The sequence below is a fragment of the Rousettus aegyptiacus genome, unplaced genomic scaffold, assembly GCF_014176215.1.
Source record: "Rousettus aegyptiacus isolate mRouAeg1 unplaced genomic scaffold, mRouAeg1.p scaffold_m13_p_6, whole genome shotgun sequence".
In the NCBI taxonomy this organism is placed as follows: domain Eukaryota; kingdom Metazoa; phylum Chordata; class Mammalia; order Chiroptera; family Pteropodidae; genus Rousettus; species Rousettus aegyptiacus.
Genome location: NW_023416309.1, coordinates 65,481,683 through 65,485,713, shown reverse-complemented (window position 1 = coordinate 65,485,713; position 4,031 = coordinate 65,481,683). Strand labels below are relative to the sequence as shown.

General features: G+C 38.4%; 1 non-coding gene across 1 annotated transcript; it reads right to left on the bottom strand.

Annotated features, from left to right (window-relative positions):
- Positions 1 to 3,744: 3,744 nt before the first annotated feature.
- Positions 3,745 to 3,816, bottom strand: TRNAW-CCA. The gene has a single exon. It is a non-coding gene; the product is annotated as a tRNA-Trp (tRNA).
- Between the last annotated feature and the right edge of the window lie 215 nt (positions 3,817 to 4,031).

The following is a 4,031-nucleotide window of genomic DNA, read 5'->3' as shown; positions in this document are numbered from 1 at the left end:
GGCAAGGGTCACATAGATGGTGTTCACAGAGGAGTCGTATGGGAGGGTCATACACTGGGTCACACAAAGGGGCTATAAATGACCGGGTTGTCACAAATGGTGGACCCACAAGAGAAGTCATGTTAGGACAGGGTCAAGAACAGTGGGTCACCCACATGACATACAAAGTCACATGTGGGGCTACAAAGGGGTCTCCAGAGGAGCCTCTGTCCATATTTCCCATCCCTACACAAGCCACCACCAGGAACATCTCATCCACAGCCATTAGGTATCAATGTCAGAGATTTGGTTCTAGAATCCTGATCTCTGCCTGACCCTTCAAGTGTCCTGAGTCCCTCGGGCCCTGAGGCTTTACCTCCACATTATGCTGAGTTGCTATTTATTGAGTTACCCAATACCTTGCCCTAAAAACTACCCACACCCATGTCCCTTAGAAGGTCTTTGTATATCCTCAAGTGCTACAATATTCACGGATGTTAACAACTTTTTTTTGAGTAGGTAGTAAATTATATTGTGGCAAAAAAATCAAAACAACATAAAAATATGTGTGATATGTTTTGTTCCCACCTCTGCCTTCTTTCACCTTATTCCTTCTAACTAATCGGTTGATTTTCTAAAAACTATTGGTTTCTGCAAAAAACAAACAAAAACAAAAACAAACTCTATTTTTTTCTATTATCTGATTTTGTCTTTGACCTGTGAAGAAATTTAAAAATGTTTTTCAATATCCTAATTTTATAATGTTTTTTCTTATTGATTTACTAATTTAATGTTAATTTGGTCAGAGAAAGTGACCTGAATGATATCTATGCTTTGAAATCTGTTGAGATTTACTTTAGGGTCTAGAAGGTGGTCACATTTTTAAAAATGTCCCATGTGAATTCAAGAACATTGTTCTCTAATTGTTCTATGTTCATTTAATCAATGTTGTTAATTTTATTATTCAAATCCGGATGTCCTTAACTGTTTTTTGTTTTGTTTTGTTTTGTTTTTTGTTTTGTTTGGTCTGGGTAATCAACCAGTTATCTCTACTCTTTTAGTGACTACCCCACATTTTAACATACTTAGCATGGTCCCTGGTTAATAAATGTCCTTCCTTTAAAGTTATAAAACCACCTTAAAAGGCTTTACTCCCTAATTATGTTTACTCTGGCTTGCATATTGTTCTTGTCCAGTATTATAGTTTTATTTTTCAACTCTATAAGTTCATAATATTATTATTGTTTCTATATGGTCAAGGTTTATGAGCTATACTTACATATTTAGCATTGTCTTTCTTCATCATTCCTTTTATCTCGGACCCCTGCCTGGGGTCATGTTTCTTCTCCCTGAGGGACATCTTTTAGATAATCCTTTAGAGAGGGTTGCTGGTGGTCTCACTTGTTTAAAGGATAATTTCCCAAGTACATAATTCTTGTTTGGCAGCTATTTTCTTTCGGAATTTTGAGATTATTAGTCCACTTGCTCTGGCTTTCGTGTTGCTGCTTAGAATTGTTTGTCTTTTTTTTTTTTTTTTTTTTTTTTAGGTATTTGGTCTTTTCCCCCGTGTCTGGTCATTTTAAAAATCTTTACTTTCTATATTGTGCAGTTTCCTTATACTGTATGTAGGCATGGATTTTTATTTCCATATCATGCTTAGAATACATTGTGCTTCTTGAGAGTGAGGTCTCCATGTTTTCCATCAGTTTTGAAAAGTTGTTAGCCATCACCACATACTACCTCTCTCTATTGTCTTTATCATCTATCTCAGGGAACTCCATTTAGGCTAAGATTAAACCTGTTCATTCTGTCCTTGCTATTACTTTATCCCCTCCACCCATACTTTCTACCTCCTTGCCTCTTTACTTGCCTTATATGTAATTCCTTAAATTCTGTCTTTATGTTGGTTATCTATTGCTGCATAACAAATTACCTCCAAATCTAAGTTCTTCACATTTATTATCTTACACAGTTTCTGAGGGTCTGAAATTCAGGTTTAGCTGCTTAGTTCTGGTTCAGGGTCTCATATGAGGTTGGAGTCAAATTGTTGGCTGGGACTATAGACATGGGAAAGCTTGATTAGGGCTTAGTCACAAAGCTATGTGCTAGAGGCTTCAGATACTCATATAGCCATCCTCCCTGTAGTACTTTATAAGTATTCTCACAACATGGCAATTGACTATCCCCGAGGAATAGTCACAGAGAAAGAAGCAAGAAACTAGTGTTTTTTATGACCTAGTCTCCAAAGTCACATGCCATAACTTCTGGTTTTTTTCTTTTTGTTAGACTCAGGCATTTGGTATGGCCTGCATTCAAAGGAAACTGAATTAGGTATCACCTTTTGAAGGGAGTATTGAAAATTTGTGGACATATTTTGAACAACCAAAATATTTCTTTCATTATTTTCTTAGCTCTGTCTAAACTGCTGTTTAATATACTCTTTGTGTTTCTAATTTCATACATTAAATCTTTCATTTCTAGAAATACGCATTTTTAGTTTTTTAAACCATACTTGGTTATTTTTGTCTCTTGTCTGTCATCAATTTCAATCCCTTCTTTACTTTTAAAAGATTAAACATATCCATTGTGTATTCCATATCTGATAATTCCCATATCTGAAGTCTGTGGATCTGATTTTGCTGGTTCTTACTCATAAGGCATTCTCTATTAATTTATTTTTTAAAATATATTACAAGCAAGTTTAACTTGGACTTTACATATGGGAAAACTAGAAAGTCTGTTTTGAGGGTGTATTTCTTTCAGAGAGACTCTAACTCTACCTCTGCCAGCATGCTATTGGTCCTGCTAACTTGGGAAATTATAAATTCATTTCTCAATGTGGAGGTGTTGGACTCTATGCAAAATATATTACAATCTGAAACTCATGTTTCGTAATGCTATATCCCATGAACCCTCTAGCCAGTTTAAATAAATATTAACGTTTTGGAAATGTTCACTAAAAAATGAAAGTTAGACTCTCCCTTCTTCATCCTCATACTCCAAAGGTAACCACTATGCTAGAATTGGTGTGTATAATTTCCATTCATAGTTTTAATATAAATACATGCACTGTATGTTTTTAAGCTTTTTTTGTTGTTGTTTTTAATATTTTTATGCAAACTGCTTTTTTTCTAGATATTTTTCTCTGCTGGTGGACAGGTAGAGCTTTTTAAACTATTAACAATTTTAACGTGAATATGCAAACGTTACGGATGTAGCCAAATCCATAGAGCTTCTGAGAGTGGGGAACAATGCAGGTGGTAAGAGAATGACCACCAGAAGGAATGTCTGGGGCAGAGACAGAAAAAGACAATCAAGGTAACGAAGGAGAAGATCCATGCCAAAAGGCACCAGTTCACTTCCTGGACTAGAGGCCCTTCCTTCCAGGGGCGAATTTAATTACCTAGAGGGCAACTTTCCGAAGAGAGAGGTGGGCGTGGCTTTGCAGAGACAGGTAGGGTAGGGTAGCGAGCAGGAAGAGAGGAGCAACCCAAGGGGTCAGGGCACCCGTCTGTGCGCTTGCTGGGTGGGTCCACGCTACCTCGGGAGTCACTCTGAGGCTTAACGCGGCGCATCCTGTCGGTCGCCAGAAAGAACCTCTTCCTCTCTGTTGCAAGTTGATAAACCCTATATGAAAAGAAAAAGGAGCTGGCTTTTCTGTACTGTTGGAAGAATAATACGTAACGCACGTAGCCAAATTTCGTATTTATTGCTTTTACTCCATTCGTTATAGTCCGTAGTTGGAAAGAGAAAAAGAACCACTCATGACCCCGACGTGACTTGAACACGCAACCTTCTGATCTGGAGTCAGACGCGCTACCATTGCGCCACGAGGTCACAGCGAACCTACCCCTCTGAATCGCTAAAGGCCTTTCTTTACCTGCTCGGTCCCGCGGCTTGGAAACCTTGAATGGAGTATACAGTCCCTCCTGCACTCCAAAGTACATTTAAAAGAAGTTCTAACGTCTCGCTTCTTGGATTTGGGAAACCGGCGCTTCTGGGGCATCCGAACCTTAGTGCGCGCCGCAGCGGAGCCACCACTTGGCGGAGAC